This window comes from Corvus kubaryi, unplaced genomic scaffold (assembly GCF_017639235.1).
Source record: "Corvus kubaryi isolate FWS band 111438036 unplaced genomic scaffold, C.kubaryi_AGA036_p1.0 71, whole genome shotgun sequence".
In the NCBI taxonomy this organism is placed as follows: domain Eukaryota; kingdom Metazoa; phylum Chordata; class Aves; order Passeriformes; family Corvidae; genus Corvus; species Corvus kubaryi.
The window spans coordinates 15,274,626-15,296,060 of record NW_024582059.1 but is presented as its reverse complement, the minus strand read 5'-3'; the positions used below and the strand labels follow the sequence as shown (position 1 = coordinate 15,296,060).

General features: G+C 38.9%; 1 long non-coding RNA gene across 1 annotated transcript in view; it reads left to right on the top strand.

Annotated features, from left to right (window-relative positions):
* Nucleotides 1-16,734, top strand: part of LOC121674992 — a 48,232-nt gene extending 31,498 nt beyond the window's left edge. Inside the window, exon 4 of the long non-coding RNA XR_006019916.1 lies at nt 9,263-16,734. This is a non-coding gene — a long non-coding RNA (uncharacterized LOC121674992). The remainder of the gene's footprint in view (nt 1-9,262) is intronic.
* The last annotated feature ends 4,701 nt before the right edge of the window (nt 16,735-21,435 follow it).

The window sequence follows — 21,435 nt, the reverse complement described above, 5'->3', positions numbered from 1 at the left end:
TGGCAAAATTTGTTTGTGGTTTCCTGTGTTAGGAGGGAATCATTGCTCCTCTTTTGGAAGCCATACTATTTCAAAGTAAAACTTCATCATGGCAATTACAGTCAGCATTAAGAAGGTCTGAACAATCTCTGACATATAGCTGAATTTAGAAACAGAGCACTAAAATAACATTCTGCCTAAATGGCTGACAACGCTAGAAAACGTTGTCTATTATATTTATGCAGTGAAATTGAAAATAAACAATAATATTCATAAAAGAATACTTGAAACACTTTTCAAAGCTTTATAAAAGTCACAGTCCCAGCTCTCTGATATAAATATCAATGATTTGAAGGGAAATGCTAAGAAGAAAATACTTCAGGGAAAGTTTTGCTCCAACTATTGTGATACCTTCAGATATATCCCTCTTCTTTAATTTCTCTTGATAGAAACTTTTACATCCTATATTCAGAGTATGGGCTCTTGGAGTGTAGACTGGTGAATTTCCTCATTCCCACACACATTTGGACTCTCTCTTTAACTGTTTGTTCTAATGAAGAACAAGGACAAATTTCATAGAATCACAGAATGGTTTGGGTTGAAAGAGACTTTAAAGATCATCTAGTTCCAACAGCCCTGCCATGGGCAGGGACATCTTTCAGCAGTCCAGGTTGCTCAGAGCCTCATCCAATTTGGCTGTGAACACTTCCAGGAATGGGACATCCACAATTTATCTGGGCAATCTGAAAGAATTTCTTCCCAACCTCTAGTCTAAATCTACTCTCTTTCTCTTTAAAGCCATTTCCCTTGTCCTGTCACTGCATGCCCTTGTAAGTAGTCACTCTCCATCTTTCCTGTAGGCTCCCTTCAGGTGCTAGAAGGGTAATTAGATCACCAGAAGCCTTCTCTTCTCCATCCTGAGCAACCCAAATTCTTCTTAGCCTTTCCTCATAGGAGAGGTCCTCCAGCCCTCTAATCATCTTGGTGGCCTTCTCTGGACTCACTCCAACAGGTCCATGTCCTTCCTGTGCTGGGACCCCAGAGCTGATGCAGCACTGCAGGTGGGGTCTCACCAGAGCAGAGAGGCAGAATCCCCTCCCTTGCCCTGCTGCTTTGGATATATTTGGCTTTCTGGGCTGTGAGTGCACATGGCTGGGTTGTGTTCAACCTCTCACCCACCAGCAGCCCCAAGCCCTTCTGGGCAGGGCTGCTCTCCATCCCCCAGCCTGTGCTGATACTAGGAGTTGCCCTGACTCAGGTGCAGCACCTTGCACTGGAAATCTCCCATACTGCCACAAAAAATATAGTTCTCATTCTTTGGCCAGCTTTCCTTGTAAAACAAATTCAGCTTAAAATCAGGTCCAAGAAAGAAAAGAATTTGTCTCAAAGGTATTGACAGCACACACACTGGCTAAAGATATTCGCAAATGCACTTACGAGACCATGGTTTTCAAAGAATGTTTTACAAAGTTTTGGATTAGACCTCTGAATATTTATTCTATGGAAGAAACAGCACACAGCTCTCACTGCAATGGAGAAATGGAGAGTTTCGGTAAAAAATAAAGTTACTCAAGACACTCAGCTATGCAAGAACTATAGAAAAGGCAGTGTAAGGAAGTAGCAGTTTCTTCTTCAGCATCCAGTTAGAGGTTGCAAGAGGTCTGCTTGGATGACAAGCTGAGGCTGTTAGGATTTCAACATTATGATCAGTGATAGGTTCAAAAACTTAAACCCAATCCTTAATTAGATCACTGGAGATTAAAAAAAAAAAGAAAGAAAGAGAGAGCAGGAGGGATAGAGAGAGACAGTGAAAAATTTAAGTATTCAAACATAAGGACTCCCTGATTGACATCTATAATTACATTTTGAAACCCATGCCAGAGCAGTATGTCTACTCATCTGTAGCAAGGTCTGAACATTCAGCTTGGTAACATTTAGGGATTGTATTTGGAATGTTTTACTGTGTCACTAATTGGTTTTTATTTAATAAACCTTTTCTCAAATGACTAATCTCAGAGGAAGAAGTGTGATTTTTAAATCTTTTAACTTATTTTTTGTTTTGTCACCTAATGTTCTAATTGGATGTGTTTGATTGAATCATGCAGAACTGAATTAGGAATGGTTTAGTCATCTTGAATATTCTGTTGTAGTCCAGGAAGAGGATAAAACAGTAAAAGTTCAATTTTAACATACTTATTATTATTTTAGAAGAAAAATATTCTAAAAGTACATTGAAAACTGGTGTCCATCCACAAGTTTGTCATTGTAGATAATGTTACATTTTATTCCTGCTTATTCTCCCACCAGAAGTATATTTTTTTTAGGAATATATGAAATGAACTGTGACCCATTTGAATAAAATGGAGATGGGCCAGTTTTAATAAGTGGATTTTGTTCCCTTCTTTCATTTCCATGAAGACCATGAAAAATTGGACCAAAATAATTGGCTGCCTCTTTTAGCTGGATTTCTATGCATGGAAAGGATAAATAGCACTTATGCCTGGTACTAGCACAAGGCCTGAAGCTACAAAATGAGCTCTTATATGTTTCCATTGGAGGCCAAAACCAATTTAAACATCAATGACCTCAATGGATTTTTGGATCAGACTACTTGGAAAGAAAGCATAGAATTAGTTTGGACTATCTCTGTCCAAGTTAGAGTGAGCACATTTTTCACCACTCTTTTAAATAGCAGCAAAGGGAGAATTAGGAATGAAAACAAGAGCTTTTTCAAAGATCCCACCAGTTTTAGAAAAATGCCTCGTGTTTGAAAACTCTCTTCATATAAATCCAGATTTTTATAAAACACTGACAAGTTTACTTCAAAAGTAAAAAACACCATTTAATAATAAGAGTTTAAAAATACTTCAGAAGATTCTTAATGCAATTTGTGTTCCTTTAGGACTCATGTCGTCTAAATTTTATCATCTGAAAACTGGTGACCTGCCTCAGCTAGACACTCTTTGCACACTTGTTCAAGGATTTGTGAAAATTACAGAGGTAATTCAGCCTACTGAGGTATGGTGGGCTGGTTTCCCCACAGATCATAAAGGGAACAGGAGTAAAGAATAGTTTGGATAAGATGTCTAACATTTTAAACAAATGATGTTGAGCAAAAAGAACCAAGTTCTCGATACAGACAGAAAGGCCTGCTTTAAGGTGCCAAACAGTTACAATTGAACTCCTGTCTCACGGTTGGGCTATTATAGATGAAATTGAATAATTAAATAATAATACAGGAACTTATAAAAGTTCTTGGAAATCATTTTTCAGTCTGTCCTTGTTACAGGAAAGTCTGTTATCTCAAGCCATTTCAAGGCTTTTAGTAATGTGCAGTTTATGGATTGCCTTGGGTCATGAGGATACACACCTTAAAAATAAATAGTGAGAGACAGAATTGAAGCTTACAAGCATAGGGGAAAGAGTTTCCTTCTGATCTCATTACCTATTGGCCTATCTCAATTTTGAGACTATTCTCATTTTTAGACACAGAGACAAAAGGCTTTCTTGGGAAAGTGGAAAAATTTGAACATGTGGAGAGTCCTGCCAAGAATAAACTTCTCTTTCCATCCATACCAGGATACAAGGAAGGAGAGTATCCTCCAACAATGGGTGGCTGTTTGCAAGAAACATGAATCCCTTCAACCCTCGCAATCTGTTCTAGAAGAGAACAAGTGCTCACAACACTATGCTAAGTACAGGGGCAAGGAATTCATGGGTATCATGCAGCAGAAAGCCAAAGATTTGTCTTCAATGGAACAGATCACATGATTGTGACCTCCTTAGACGTGACTTGTATGAGCAGCTGTTGATGGGAGAAAGAAACTATATCACTAAACTTAGCATAGTTGGTATTTCTCACCCTTATTTCACTTCTTATTATTATTTCTTCAAAATATTTTGTAGTGTTTCCAGGAGTAGATTTTCAGCCAAGACGAGAGAGTATCAGTCATAGTGACAAAGAGAACAAATTCTAATTAGTCTCTTGAAAGTCACAATTAATAACATCAAAGTTATAATTTCTTTTAAAATTTCAATATATCTTCATGGATGATTTAATGATGCTTGTATTCTAGCAAATTTTGTGTGAGTGTTTCTATTTGAGTTTTGATATAGTTCATAACATATCCTCTGCTAACTTCTGTCTGGGAAACTGGGATTGGTAGTGTGAATCCTGAAATATTAAGTGGTTGTTTTTTAAAAAAAAGAACAAATGAGCTTTAGACAAAAAAAGAGAGACCAAAAATACACTGAAATTAGGCATTTTATAATGACCCCCAGTCCTTGGAAAAAACCAAGTGAGGATGTATACCTAGTGAAAATATGATACAGTGAAATGATCTGGTGAAAGGTGTCCCTGCCCACAGCAGTGGGGTTGGAACTAAATGATCTTTAAGGCCCTTCCAACCTAAGCCATTCTGTGAATCTATGAATCTATGATTCTATGATAATTCTATGATGATTCTATGATTCTATGCTTCTATGATGTAATACCTTCTTTCACATTAACAGCCCCCTAGTAAATTAGTATCATCTGACCTACAAAAAAGAGCAAATAATACTCTGAAAGAGAAAGAACAGATGAAAATGGGAACATCCAGGCCAATACTACCACCATCTTTTCTGGCATTATAAACAGAGATTTCTCTAGTAAACTGAAATTAACCCCGTGACTTCACATTCACCAGGGTCTCTGGTAGAGTATTTGCAAGCCAGAGGTTTTCCACGCTGTATAACTTCCTGTCTTTGGTGGCAATGGGACACTATAGCCAGATTAGATTACATTTGCCATCCTACTGTATGTTTGTCCAGGCAACCACAGAAATGCTTTGAAACTAATGGGCAAGGACAGCTGTCTCAAAGGGTTCTGCAAAACCACGATCCAGGTATGACACTAGGATGGCTTGTTTGCACAGAAAAGTTGGCAGTTGTAGCTACTGTAAGAGAGGAGAAAACAAATGTGATTCTATTTTAGTTATGCTGGTATAATGTCCACATCAGAGAGTTCTATTTTAGAGAAAAAGTCACTCTGTTCAGCAGTAACAATACTTTGCCTCACTGGAGCAAAACCAGACCTACACCTGTTTTTCTCAAATTAGAAGGTGAAGGGATTTTCTTGCCACTTTTGTTATTTTTCTCTTTGTGAAAAAAAACCCAGAAAAATGGTTCTGCAAATTTCACCAGGAGGAATAAAAGAATGGGAGAAAAATGGATTTTGTCTGGGTTCTTGCCCTTGCATCCATACACTAAATAAAGGAATACTGAGGACAAACAGTTCTAAATCACAAGAGAAAAGCATCAAAACTAAAATAAAATCTTCTGACTGAATTGCAATGTTGCCACTTCCCATGCCCTTTCTGGAACACTTTGGAATGAAAATGTTTCATTCACTTATTCTGGGGTTTTGGTGGGGTACTTTTTTGTTTGATTGGGTTTTTTTGTGGTGAATAAAAATGACAGGAATCTGGAGGGAACATTTTTCCCTTGGTGGCCCCAGGCCAGTGGGGGTGATGGAGCAACCACAGGTAGAGAGGAGAGAGGATGTTGTGTCCCAGGTTTAATGTGCCACCACACATTAGTAGCATCCATGGTTATATGTGGACAGCACCCCTTGGATGTGCAATCACGGAGGAGGGAGAAGAGAGAAAAGCATGGAAGCCCATTTAATATCTATTGACTGGCTAATTACCCAACAGGCCAACATTCCAATGGAACATGACTTATGAAGAAGCTGTGTAGTGAATGCATTTGCTGTGGTACTCAAACTAGGGACACTCATTTGATAAGAGGGTCTGTTAAGGACGGTGTGTCTCCCTGATGACAGTTCAGTTCTGTGGGAAGCTAGAAAAGCACAAAACTGCTGCTAAGAGTAGCTCTGACAGGAATAGGTAAGTGTGGGTTGAAGCAATCATGATTCATGATTAACTTATGGGAGCTAATCAAAAATCCTGTGGGCAATCCCTGGACCCCTACTGTCTTCAAAGCCTCTCACTGCAGTCTCTCAGTATGAGGAAGGGTATTACATAAAGATGGAGAATGATTTTTAAGGGACCTGGATGAGAATTTGATGGAATGGGCTCCTGTGCAATCCTGTGGTTGGCAGTATTGTTGCCTTTCCCATGACATATTCCTGTGATGTTGGCTTGCTTGGTGAGCCTGCTTGAGCAGGTTAGGATACATCTTCAGACACAAAACCAGATCTGAATAACAAATCCAAATGATTAAGACTCATCAAAAAAATCTTGCCTTGACATGGGTAAGAGCAGAGAGATGCTGGGTGTCCTGCCCTTCTCCTCCCATGTTCCTCCTCCCCTGCTGCAGTCAGAGGCATGTGAAGGGTAGATATGGTCAGACAGAGAGGCTCCATGTGGGTCACAGTGGGAGATGCTCTTGGACTGAGTAATATTAAGGTGATACAGCAGGAAACAGGAACAGCAGCTTTAATGCAATCATAATCCATATATTTTCCTTTGCAACATGAGAATCTGATAATACTCAGTGCTTGCTGAGCTTCCCAGTTTGGCCACAGAGCACACAAGATTTATGTGAATCACTGTCAGAGGGCAAATTTAAATTGTGATAAGTAGCCTATATGTAAAAGCAGTATTTCTGCATCAAGTAATAAGGCTATGTTTCCTGGGAAAGGAGTGGTTGAAATCCATCTCTTGTCACACAGTATCACGAACAATAAATGTAATTTTAAATCCATTAAAACGCTGCCAAATACATTAAACAAAAATATACAGAGGATTTATTCACGAGAAGATTTACAGATTTCCTGAGTAGTACATCATTATCGGAACTGTCAATTTGAAAACAAAAATTGTCAAACCATCACTGAAACACCATAAAAGCTGTGACAGAAATAGATGATAACTACTAAGTTTTTAAAAATAAAACCTTCAGCAAACCCACTCTACACACAATTATCACCTTTGTTGACTACCAAGGAAACAGTAAAGTACTGAAGGATACCAAAGAGAAGTCTGGTATCCAGCACAGTTAGCATCAGCACTCTCCAATTATTAAGTGTACTGTTGAAAAGCAGCTTGTTGTGCATTTAATGATGGGATCCAGAGGAGCTAACATCCAAACCAGACAAAATCCCAGCTAAAAGATGATCATTTGTTCTCACTTTGCTGTGGCTTGGATATGGACCCCTTACTGGGCTCCTGACCAGTCAGTCTCACACTTGTTAGCCTCCTTGGTTAAGCTGAGACAAAGACAAGAAGTAGTTTTGTCACAGTCTGCAGGTAATTATTAAGTAAGAAATTTCTGGCACATAGCTTTGGGTAAGCCTTTCCTACTTACAAGCTTACCAGGCTGATGCGTTCACATTCCAGGAAGCCAGTCCCATGCCTGGCTTTGATTTGAGAAAGCTAGAGTGCCATCTTTCCCTTCCACATCCTTTATGACCACTCCACCCCATTCTTTCCTGGTAGACACAAGATGATATTGCAATATTGACCCACAAGTAAAGTCTCGGGTTGTTGCTCCCTGATGGTCTAGTAATTTAAGCACACCTTTCTCTTACCTCCCATATCTTGCAGGTTCTCCAGATTTAGAAATAGACCCTCGAAGGACATCTGGCAGTTAAAAACAAACAGGCACAGAGCCCACAGAAGTGATTCTATATGTGGTTGATCTGAAATCCGATAGTATAACATCTATACTGTGTTGTGCTATTTCCCTAATGCAGTTTCTTCATCGTGCCTGTCCACTTTCTGAAGATAGAAGGAGCCCAGGATCGTTCACTTTGACACAGCTCCTTCTTTGTACCATGTGAGCTCTCTTTCCCAAGAAGCCCACTTCCTGTCTTGCTCACTAGCTGAGTCAGATCCACTTGCAACAAAAGTGTGCCTCACTTTCCTTCCCAGAAGACGGTCCCTTATCACATCTTTGCCATTACATTTTTAAGATGCTACACCAAGCACCTGTTTACAAAGAAATGCTTGTCCTGGTCCCCTGCAGGGAAGGTCTGTGCTGTTACGATCTCACTACTTCACAGGGCTTCTGCTTGGATGAAAGTCATTTACTCCATTATTCTTCATGTTAATTACATGTCCACTCTTGATAAGATTTCACTGACCGCAGATGTAAAAGATAACAGAGAAAGTAGCCAGTGTTCCATTCAAAATGAGTTTGCAGTTTCACACTTGGAAGCATAAAGAGATCTGAATAGGTGGCTTATTAACAGATCAGGAGGAGTCTTAATGAACTCCTATGGCTGAGAAATGAAGCAAGACTATCCCAGATTAAAAGGAACCCTTTATACAGGAAGAAAACTTAACCCTTTAAATTACTTAGCAGGGACCATGATTCCGTGCCTTTTGAAATCTTCATGATAAACTTGCAAGTCCTAAAACAACTCTGTTGGATCCTCTTCTCAGGTTTGTACTCAGAAGCAGGAGGGATTGATTATCAAAATGTTTCCTGGTTTAAAAACAGTAGCTTTGCTTTATGGAGGGGTATGGTGGCAGTTTCACTGCAAAAATATTTCAGAGGAACTTAGTGCTTGCACATCATGTTACATCTTGGAGAAGATCAACAAAAGAGACACCCATAGAGAGCTTTTCTATTAAATGACTGACCATAGTGAAAGAGAATGAAGGGACTGGTGTTGAGTCAGTATTTCTTCAAGATGTATTTGAATGTGGTCTTCATTATGGAATCTGATGAAGGCAACATTAAATTGAGTGACTTCACTGTATCCCTGGGTTGAGGATCTGGAGTTTTGAAGTCAGTGACTAAATCTGCATCAGCTTAAATAAAACCTAGTGAAAAGTTGGAGGGGTTGTGACACAAAAGTGAATGGAATTACTGCAGCATAGCAAGTTCATTGTGGTTTAGATTAACACATTAGTTTAATGCATTTTAGATAGCATTTGCTGGTGGCAAAGGACGCTGCTCTAATCAGTTCCTGTAGCTCTGCTGATGACATTAAGCTGCGGTAATTCATTTGTCTATCATCATGCTAAGCTTTTCCCGGCTGCTGGTTTACTCTGGATTATGATCAGTTTTGCATTATTAGACTGCAAAAACTGGCCCTCTCTTTGGTTGTGCCTTTAGTCAGCTTTGTAAAATGCCGTTTTGTCACTGAATACCATGCCTTGTCAATACAATCCTTAAACTGTGGTACTCTATAGACAGATTTGAGTTGATGCCTTGAATGTCCTTAGCTGGCCTGATTATTTATTCTTGCTGGATCTGTACCCCAGACATATTCCTTTTATTTCACACAGTTACACTTACAATATTATTATTTATTAACCCTATTTTACAGATGGTGAAGAAGTGAAATTGAGGAAGCGATAATGAGCGAGACTTTGACGAACCCTGCAAACTCACTTCTGCTTTAAAAAAGAAAACTGCAGTAGATATGGTAACAGAATCAGACTCTCTCAAGCACAAACACCACCACTTGTTTATGTTATTACTCCCTTTTGCAAAGCAAAATCCCAAAAACTAAAGTAATTTTTGCAGTACAAACATAATTTAGCTTGATTTGCACGTTGTTGTCCTTTTGAAATCCTGGCAACCAGAGATAGGTGTCCTGCTTTGGCTGTGGACATCTGGTCACCCTCAAATGGAGCCAGTAATGCTAATTAATTCTAGCAGTACACAATGCCTTGTTCTGTACTGTCATAATTCACTGAAGGCAGTGAAAGCTATACCCCTCTCTGTGAGGTTGCAAGCAAGCACGTGATTGGAATATTATTCCATCTGTATTTCATGTTCTTCATTAGCCCTCATTTACTGCAAAGGAAAGTTCAATTGCTCATACTTGGGGAAAACAGCAGGTTAATTTAACTTGCTGAATAGACATTTAACCACTAGGAAAGCTTAATAATTTCAGAAAACACCACCAGTTTTATTTTTTATTGCATATTAACTGCAAAATAGTTTAAATAAACAACTATCTTATCTTCACTTATCTTCCTAAATCTCACAAACAAACAAAAATTCAAGCCAGTACCTTTCAGTTCCAGTAAGGTTTAGCTGTTTAATAGCCTTAAGTGCCTTTGAAAATACCCTGTTTAATGGAAGAAATGTTTTAATATGAGGGGTAGCAAATACTTCACATCTGCAGAAAAGGATAGTAATTCATGAGTCCCAATTGCTTTACTTTAAGAATCTGGGGGCTAAGTGACATTTTCAGTACAAGTACCAATTATCTATGTATTCAGCTTCTTCTATCACTGGATTTATCTCCATTCCAGATTGTTGCATAACATGCTTTTAAGGGAAAATTTCAGCCAGTGGAACCCAAAGCTGGATGGCAAGGCATGTCTTAGTGAAAATATTATTTCAGTGACAAGTGTGATATACCAGATTTGGGGGGATAGGGCTGGTGACAACAGGGGGGACTCAATAAATACACCTGCAGACTTAATTCACATGCACACCAGACCATATCTTTAAAGCAAATTTACTGGATTTCTACATTTTCCTGTTGGATATCACCAGGTATTGTGATGGCAGCAGCAAGGGAAGGTGGAGTAATAACTCAACAGTAATTTCCCTAGTGCCTGTAAATAACAAACATTGTTAGCAAATGAGTGATGGAGGTCAATGGGCCATAGAGTCATTAGATGGTTTAATGATATGCTGCAGGTTATCTCAGGGCACCGGTGCTCTAATGACATTCTCAGCCTTCCCCGCAGCAAATAACCTCTGCAACCCGAGATAAGCAGTTGCGTTCTGCAACACATACAGTATCAAATGACCCCAGCAAGAAAATTTCTCTTCTGTTTGACGTTTAATGCACAAGTATCTGTCAAAATCTGTCCTGGGAAGAGCGCTGTCCTACTTAAATCTGGTTTTGCTAACTGAGAAGCTATTAAAGGGCAGCACCCAAAAGTCCTCAGACCTGTGGCTAGAAGGGTAATATCTGGAGAAGAATGCCTAGCAGGAAGTCTCTTGCTTTGCTTTCCTGGCTGTTGCTTGGTCTTTGCAAAGGCATAGTCCAGTGAGTAAAAGTATGAACAATATGGTCTGTTTTGTGCTGGAGGTCATAGTAAAAGGTCATAGCAGACCAAATAACCTCAGTCTTTGAATTTGTGAGAACTGCTGGATCACTTGTCAATGGGAGGTTTAGGAGTACGATGGTAATTCAAGTTATCTTGATTTGGCATCAGCACGTTAAGTGTAGAAGGGTAAAGAAACTTCAGTGTTACCCCAGAGGTGGATGTTCAGACTCTCAATCACTGAGAATGGTATAAGGTAAAACTAGAGATGGAAGACCATGTAAAACCAAGGCATGAATGACATTTTTTCAAAGAAAGAATAAGGCATCACAGACTTGGAGTTTCTCAGAAGAGACACTATAAATGAAACAGAAAATATTTCCCTGAGCTTTTCCATGACAAGGAGTTTAAATGTAGACAGTATATCTATTATTTAATTGTTTTAAAATTTAATAATTAATTGTTTCATAAAACAATGTTTCTTAAGCATGAACAAGTTTGTAATTTTAAAGCAAAAAAACGCAGTAGAAAAAGTGTCTGATACCACAAGGGAGATGAGGAGTAGAGGCTGGAAAACTGCTGCAAGAGTTCCAAGAACCCCCTTTCTCTTACGAAGGGAAGGCTACTCAGTGAGGTCATGAGCTGGGAGTCACTTCCTTCATCTGGCTTGTTACTCTGTTATGATTTGTTAGTGTGTCAGCTTTTAATCTGGTGATCACTTAATGTATGATTGCAGCAGTATGAGTTCCTAGCTAGTATCTCTGCCTCACCACCCAAATGCAGTATGTATATATAGCAAGGAAAATTAATAAGCTGAAGTAGTTGTTACCGTCCTAAATTTATGATCTCTTAATATAAGACTATAAAACTTTTTAAAATACAACTGAGTCAAAGTCTTAAAATGAAGAAGCAATATTCTGATGATGAAATACAGTCTTTTTTTCCTCTTCAGAACATAAAGGTACCATGAAATTTCCTGAGCTCTGTTTACTGGGAGAGCCTAACAGTGGGCATTTTCTACAGTAATACCCTCTGTTACCACCACCCTGATGAACAACTATGTGAGAAATAATGGACAAAGTTGCAACACAGGTCATCTATTTTTGATAAATGTTATTTTAGAACATCGCTGGGAACGCCTGTGTGCAATTTGTGTGACTTTCTGGGAGGAGGAATTGGGAAAGGAATGTGCACACACAACATTTTAAACTCAGAGCTGGTGAGACAAATATAAAAAGGACAAAAACCTGAAGTGAAAATCAACATAAACTGTGGAGCAGATTTGTGCATTTATCAGGCTTCTAAATGGGCAGGACTTTCAAGGGGGTCAACAGCTCCCATTTAGAATAGTTGAACCACTTCCCTTTGGGTCAGATAATGTGATTCAGTCCTTGAAGGTCTCACTGGATTCATTCAATTTCAAGTCTTTAAAAATTTCCTGAAGACGGCCAGTAAAACTTAGCTTGCTTTTTTTTAATGGCACCAAAAACTGACAGACCAGCCTATCCTGGGTGCTGCTGTGTCTATGTGAGACTTTGGCTTCCTCAGTTAAATTTCACTGACATCAATCAAAGTGTACAAAAGCTATCAGAGCAAAATAGACAAATAGATATGGACTAAGAGCACAATCACCGGAATCTTGTTTTCACAGGCTGACAGGCTACAGAGTTGAAGTCAGGCATCTGGAAGCTAAAAAGTCACATAACCTCCTTACAGGGAAAAACAAGGTCTTCAGGACTGTAGTTGATAAATATAACTAGATTTTCTACTATTTTTCTTAGCTATTCTGAAGTTTTAGAACGCAGCACACAGGGGCACTCAATTCACCACTGAAAATCAGGGGCCTCCAAGCCACAAAGGACCTTTCCAAGGTTCATTTTTTAAACACACGACTGATTTGGGACATCATGAAAGCCCTGGGGTCTTGGGTCTTTCAGGATTAATCCAATTACTTGAAAAACAGCTGGGTGCAGATGAGAATGTGACTTCTAAAATAAAACATGCATCATGTTTGTGGGTATGCACTATCTCTCACAAGTGAAATTTCATCCTACTAAAACTAATGACAGCCATCAAAGAGTTGGTGTCAACAAAATGTTAATATACTGAAAGCAGGTTGCCAGCACATAAAATAAGGGCTTAAGGCCACATAGCCTGCAAGGTTTAGACTACTTGGCATGGGAAGTGGAGCTTCCATGTCAGAATATGAGCAGGGAAGACACTTAGACATACCAGTCAAAACACCTAGATCTCAGACCCAGGACCAGCCTTCTGCAGCAAGATTTTTTTTCCCACTGTGATACCGACAGACATCATCAAGCTCCCTTTCACCTCTCCCCTCATAGACCTTTACTCTGACTTGTTTTTCTGTGTAGATAATATAAATCTTTCAGAGGCTTCCAGAGCCATGCCAGAGCTCCACAGAGCGGGCCTGTGCCCCTAACAGTGCTGCTCATTTAACACCTCTGAGGAGTCAGGGGGGCCTGAGCTACAGCCAGTGTACACCACAACAGAACAGAGTGCAAGTGGATGTTTCTTTCTTTGAGAACCTGTGCACAGCCCTAATTGTGTGGAACAGCCTTAGTGTTAATGAAGTCCAAATCCCAAACTTTACCCAGAAATACTCCTGGGACTATCCAGTCCCAGGAATGAAAGGCAAAGAAAAGCTTGACAGGAGGTAGAGGCTTGGCAAAACCCCACAAGTTTATCCTTATCATGTTGCCTCCCTACAAAGCTGAGATTTATCATATCTACAGACCTTTAGTTTGTTCCACTATATTACCTTGAAGTACCTGTTTTTAAGTTCTAGAATTTCCCTCTTTCCTCCCTCCCCCATTTGCCACTATCTAAGGATGAAGCACCAAGTGCAAGATTTGCTTCAGAAAGGCAGATTCACATGGTGTACTCTGGGGTTTGATGCTTCCCAGGACACAGAGTGAAATCCATTGAAACAGCCAGGGCTCAGTAAGAACAGACACAAGAGGGTTTTGTTTCTGGAGTATGATGATAGCTGTCATTGTGAGTGGAAAGGAGGGCAACACAGTATGAATGACACATGTATGAGGCAGTAAACAGAGTAGTGCCGACTGTGGATGTTTCTGCTAATTTGGATGGGATTGGCTACAATAATTTACTGTCCTGCCCTGGAATTCATTGGGTTATTTTTTTTAATTGAAACTTTCTTAGCTGCAGGGCTTAATTAACTGGGACTTTATTTGGGGCAGGGGGAAGGGGGAGATGGAGGAGAGTATGAGGAGTTGTCTTAAATGGGAGTAATTCCCTTTAAAATCTGTCTTACTCTACAGCAATCACTCACATAATTATGTATGATACATTCTGGTGTAACTCAGCCTTTGGTCTGCTCTACACAGGGGAAATTAACCAGCAGAGCTGTTCTGTAATAACTCCCATTATTGCTATTTTGGTATAATTTAACTATTCCAGAATAACTCCCCAGTGCAGACATTCAGCTCCAGAATAAAAGCAATTTTATTCTAGAGTAATCACTCTGCTTCCAGGAGGGAATAATCATTCTAGAATAGAGTCACTTTTATTTCAGAATCAAATATGCAGGGAGTTACTTGGGCATAGCTCCCCAACAAAGTTATTGTGGTGCCAGTTAATTTCCTCATGTATGCAGAAATGTTAGTATCCTTCAGCAATGATGTGTCTTGTTGTATTTGTCTGTGTTTGTATGCTAATCTGCATAAAATTAAGCACTAAAATCTAGTGGAGAATGTGTTAAGCTGTGTGAATTTTCTTTTTTACCTTGTCACACACAGACAGTTCAAGATTTTGTAATAAACACATATCTAAACTGAAGAAAAGAAAGAATGTTGGAATACTTTCCTCTGCATAAATTGTATGATATGTCAGTGTAATCTGAAATTTATTTCCAACAGTTTGCAAAAATAGTCAAACAAAAAACAAGTATACATGCACACATAAAACTATTTTGAGTTTCAGAATTGACTTGGTAAACATGTAAAATGACTGCAAAGGCAATCTTAAAGCAATTATATGGAACAGATCCTCCTGGAAGCTGTGCTAAGGCACACGGAGGATGGGGAGGTGATTTGAGACAGCCAGCACAGCTTCACCAAGGGCAAGTCCTGCCTGACCAAACCCCTGGTCTTCTGTGATGGAGTGACTCAGCAATGGACAAAGGAAGAGCTACAGATGCCATCTCTCTGGACTTCTGTAAAGCCTTTAATACTGTCCTGCATGTCATCCTCCTCTCTAAATTGTGGATATATGGTTTTGGTGGGTGGACTCTATGATGGATAAGGAGCTGGATAGATGTTTGCATCTGGAGAGCAGTCAATACCTCAACATCCAGAGGGAGATCAGTAATGGATGCTGTCCCTCAAGGGTCTGTATTGGTACCAGTACTGTTTAATATCTTAATATCTGTTTAATCTCTTAATATCTGATTCTAGTTCAGACTACAAAGAGTCAGCAGAAGTTTGGAGACACTTGCCTAGCTGGTTAGCCAGAGACTTCCTCTGAACCACTTTGATATTGAAAGAAATGGTCTCATTGCATCTCAGTCAAATCCTAACTCTGAGACAAGATGCAAATTAATAAGCATTTAATGAGAATTTTTCAGTTCCCATAGTTTCAGTTATGGGAAAATGCACATAAAAGCAAGCAAACAAACAACAATTTAACTTAACCTTTAACAAATTTTTGTTTATAAATACAAAAATTAAATATAAAAAAATTTTAAAACTATAGGACATCTGTTATGTATAAACAATGCTGTTGTTGTTTCAATTCAGATCAGAAAGTGAAGTTGGTAAACTGGTATTTATTTGAGGTTAGGAATGTTCTTTCACAGTTATTCTGCTGTCTGTGAAAATCATCTATTTTGAGTAGGATACTGACAGTTTCTGAGCTTCTTCTGTCAGGCATTCAGCACCTGTCAGAAGCAAGCTCTTAGGTACTTCTTTTTAATACACAAATTTATATATACTCTATGTTAAGGGAGTTGGCAGATAGACAGACTGGTATGTATTTTGAAGAAATAGCAAATTGTTCTTCCACAGTGTAGTTACAGGGTGCTTTCATGGTCATTAAAGCCTATTTTAACTTTATCCAATAATTTTCTTCTATTTGTATTGGAAAATCTTAGACTGAAAATCGTACCAATCATGCTGAAAAGGAATAAGGACATCTCTGCAAAGTCTGAGAAAGGATATTTAGGATTATTCTGGATTTATGGTAATAAATTTTGCCTGGATTTTAACCATCTGTTCTTCAGTTACTTCACATTTTCAGTACTATCACCTTGGGATCAGGTGGCTGTATTCAGAATGCAGAGTTTATATTTAAATTAATTAAAGACTTGAATTGGATTAGTTGGGGATCTTTTGGGGAAGTTGCTAATGATTTCAGGGGCAAAATGTCCAGCTATATGGATGATGTCCACCCTGTTTTTAAGTTTGTCAAGACAGAGTACACTATTGTCACATGACGATCTAAGTTGATTTGAAACACAACCAAGTCTTGGTCTCCAGATCTAATCTAGAGTGTATCTTCTGCACATCTCTCATTCTGTAATTAATTCAAAGTCCATCTCAAAATGTTCCACCTGGAAAACATGAGATATTAAGTTGATAAAAAAATCAACACTTTATAAAACAAGGAGATTTCCTATGGATAATCAGCACAGTTACAGGGGTAAGGAAGAAAGTATGCATATGCATATTTAAAAAACTAATTACATTCTAATCCATTTCATTCAGAGTTGTTTTCATTTGACAGATGGAGAGAATTTTGCAAGCAGTGTTTGAACCAGCAGTATAAAGTAGCTCTTTCTGGCTATACATTTTGATAAGAGCAGTCCTGCAAAATGATCTGTATGACATTACTGTGTTCTCTCAGAAATAGCTTTCTGAAAGTTAAAAGTGGAACACTAACTTTCCAAATTAAAAAAAAAAAAACAACAAAAACCCAACAAAAAAAACAACTAACAAAGCAATATGATGGGCCACTCCCTTGTCAAATTATATTTTCTGTTTTTCACAATGAAGCCTGACACTGGCACACTTGTTCTGGTTTTAGGTCCATCATTCAAAAATAGCCCATTTCTCTTGACTTTTGATTGTTCTCATTTTGCCTGGGAATTTTGCATGCCCATTTCAAGTGAGAATAGGGGTTTTTATCCCAGATTTAAGAGACAGCTTGAAAAAATATTGGTTTTGCTGCAATAATTTTACTTTAAAGCTGAAGGAGCATTCATTACATTTCATAAATCATTATTTTTACAAAGCTTGATATTAATTTGCTATGCCAGTAAGAAAAGGCAGCAAATGTGCATGTATTGAGTATGTATGCTTCACAAAGAGAAAATATAAATTTTAGGGCAAAATTAGTGAATAGTCTAAGGCCTGATAAGGGATTTAGGGCTCTTTTTAGACATATGGTTGGTAACAACCCACTCTGAACAGTGATCCTGCCATCTGCAAAAACAGTCCTGCACTCAGGCCTGCTAAAAAGCACAACAATTTCATAGTGCCTCTCTTTCAGTAACTTGCCTTGGATATTCCTGTGCATTTCCAAAGATAACAAAATTACTGCATTTACAATGCAGACTGATAGTGATCCTAGAGTTTGGTGAAGTGGTAGAGCAGACACACATATTATTCCAGTGTTTTCTGGCTAGAAATATGTTCTTGTGTTTTATCCTTTCGAGTCCAGTGCTTTGTGAAGCATCTGATTTGCTGTGTGAGAGCACTACCTTCACAGGAAATCCTAAAAGCTAGATTTATGGATTATAATGCAATTACCATTTGACCAGCATTTCTGCATGACCGGAGTCAAGCCAGAGTTCTGCTGATGTCACGGGCTGATGGGATGCCAGCAATCCCAGCCCATGTGCCTACATTTCTCCTTCCAAATGGCCAAAAATTTTAGCTGGAAAAAAAGCCTAACTGTGTCATTTAGAAATATCTGAATGTTCCATATCCAAAATTCATGAGTTTGTATTATTTAAAACCTTTTCTTCTAAGCCACCATCATTCTTGAAAGCTTTGAGTCAAGTCATGAAAGTGTATACGGTAAAGTGAGGAAAAAAACAGATGTAACTGGATGAAAAAAAGGAAGAAAAAAATTTACTAACTTGTCCAGATACCAGAAAGATAAATCCAGCTCAATTCAGACTGTGTAAGAGTGCTCCTTTTCATCTTTATAACATACAGACCTCAAGCTTAACCCACTCAGTTGTAGGTCATAGTCATATGTTCATAGTGCCTATAAATACACATGGTCAACGTGTGGGGCTAGAAGTACTTAGGCAGCAAATAACTGTCTGATTTCTTCCTAAATTTCCCCCAAAATCCTGGCAAGGGATATGAGGTATACTGCTGGGTGATATGGCAGAGCTTATCCAAATGCTCTCTCTAATAGAGGCAGCACCACCCTTGCTCCAATCTATACCTGCCCCTGAAAGCTTTTGGAAGCATAAAGGCACAAAAGGTCTTTATAAGTAGCTGACAAGGGAATACTAAACTTTGGACAAATCATAATTTCTTCAGTCTCATCTCCAAAGCCCAGCTGGATACATTACATGTTGAAGAATGGAAGAGACTGGTCTGGTTTGGACTCTGCTCACTGTGGACTTTTTCCCTTATACTTTGGAAAGGATTTACAAGAAGGAAATTTAGCAGCTGGCTGGAGCTGCATTATCACAGTAGTGGGAAATTCGGTGGGTATCATCAGATTTTTGTGAACTAACGTCAGGCTTCCTGAACTGCTGCTTTATTTGTGCCCTGTGGGAATGCAGCCAACATTGTCATGGTATCTCTGAGGCAAATCTCAGAACAAAACCTGCTGATGATTTCCTGCTTCCTACTCCCTATATGCCACCCTGTTGCCAGTGATTTCATGAAAGAGATATCACAGCCCATCCAGATGCACTGGACTCCTTATTTATACTTCATTACAAGGCACCCCCGTCACGCCATCTACTTGCCTTGCCCTATTATGTATGCATGATTTCAATTGAAAAGAAAAAAAGAAAAAGAAAAAGAAAAAAGATGCTCCACTTTCAAAGGCACTCTGCATATCTGTATTCTCAGGGAGAGTTTGCCTCTTAAAAATTTCCACTTGTCTTCACTAAACACCTTTAAAAAATCTGGACTTTATGGGGGAGAGTATTAATTTTCGGTATTCTGGTCCTGTATAGTTAAAACCCAGATGTCCCAGACTGTGGAAAAACCACCCCCAAATTGTCCATTTTCCTGTCTAGTACGAGGACTTTACTTTTGCAGACTGTCACACATGCAATGCACCTACCCTTGCTTCACATCCTGACTACCATGGTGAAATTAAAATGCATATTTCCTTTCCTGAATTTCCTCTTCATGCCTCTCCCCCCGTGACAATTAGTCGTACTAGTTGAAGAAGCAGCCTGTGCAACAGAGAGTGACATAGAATAATGTGTCATGTCAAATATGTTAAGCATTTTAAGGCATCATGGACCTGGAGGATTTCAGACAAAAAGAAACGATTATTTGAATCCTAAAAAAAAAATTATAAAAAACCACAGGGAATTTGAGCTTTAGTAGTGCCTGTGATTTCTGTTCAAGGTGGAGGCATGTGCACAGTTATGGCTGTAATGTTAAGATTGTAATCACCATCAGCTTTTTAATAGCATTGTTTTGAAAGGTCAAAATTAACGTTGTGTGCTTTGGGGGCTTTTTCACTCTTTTTTTTTCCTATGGACATTGATGACAGCAGCAGGGTTGAGCCAAAAGATATCAGTAACTTCTGGTAATCACCTCTGCCAAGTGACAGTGAAGTAGGATTTTCTTTGCTTTAGCTTTATGGGTTCCCTGATTTTGTTGTGATGCTGTGTGGCTGCTGAACACACTCAGTGCTGAGGGCTGGTGTTCAATGGGGCTCTGGACAGCTGAAGCACCTAGAGGTTCTTAACCCAAATTTATGTAGAAGTGTGAAGGTCAAAGGCCTTGTGGTGTGCTAATAAGTTACATGGATAGGCCAGAAACCTCCCACAATATTTTCCTCTTTCTTTTTGCCAGGAAATTTATTGAATCCACTAACAACAGCACCAGTGTTACTTAGAGTAACTAGGAGACAGAACCACATTCTTACCCTTTACATTTCTTTTTGGTTGGTTTTTATATTAGTGAATCTGCTCCTCTGATGAAGACTCATCTTTATTGTGTGATGAAACCCTAAAGCTTGCCACAAAAACACTGCCTAATCATGAGAAAGAAAACCACCAGGAAGAAGGCAGTGAGAAGAAGCTCCAGTGCAGCTGTAGAAATCCAGTGGTTGCTTGGGTATGAAAATAAATTGAAGTTTGAGAGAAAAGAGGATTTGTTAAATTTAGGATTATTAAGGCTGTTCGACTGGATTTGATTAACATCCTATCTTAGGAAAGAAAGAAAAATTTTGTTTATCAGAAGTGGGCCCCAAAATTTCCTGCATGACCAGAAAGAATACCAGCTTTGAGCGAGAAGTTTTGTACATGAAACAAAAGGAAGCAACACTTCAAGCTTTTATAAAAGTCCAGGGACTTCACACTAGCCATGTTACTATAAAGAGGGAGAGTTTTCAACACTCATAATTTAACCTCAGTTTCCCAAGGACATCTGAGGAGTCATACAGAAATTACTAGATGTCCTTGACTGAAGCTTAGAAGAAAAAAAGTAAAGTGGTATCAGTCTGCAGAAGAGAGATCAGTCTCAACATGTTGGAAACAAAGGTCAGTGCTCAGTGGACTAGATTACCAGATCACAAATCACATTGTCAAAGCAAAACTGAGAGGGCATGAGAAGCCTTAAAAATTCAGCCGATACTGGACTAGAGTAAAGAGCATGAGAGATTTCTTGCTTCCTGCACTGATCACAAACAAAAGTAGCATCCAATCTTGAGACAGAGCTAAAAACACATCTTGAAAAAAGCAAAGGTTGTTGCTTCTGTAGAATATGGAGGAGGGTGTAAATATGCCTGAAATCAGGTTTCATAAAGATGAAAAATACTGTAGAAGAACAGAAATCCACATTTAAAAAAAATCAGATAGACAAAAGCTAGACTAATTGTAAATCTGAAATAATAAAGATATGGCAACTTTCCAGTATATATGAAAACGCCACAGAGAAAAGTCCTAAAAATAAATACTTTCAGCAGGAATAAAGTCTTGGAAACAGGAGAAAAGGTAGAATAAAGAACACAATAAGATTATGTACGTATAACTGTGCTGAAGAGAATATAGAATCCATGACCCAATATTGTCAGATGTGTGTATGCTGCATAAGGATCCTACAATGTTCCCCAGCAGTTGGAGTGAAACCAAAGTTTGAATACAGGTGCTTCTCCTCAAGATTTGTCTTCTTTGTAGAAGCTGCACTCTGAAGAAGGGAAAGACTTCAGGAAGAATGAGAAATGCCTTCAGCTTCTTCCAATACAGGGCACAAGGGAAATGGAGAGCAAGGGTGTGTTTCCTCTAGCCCAGTCTCTG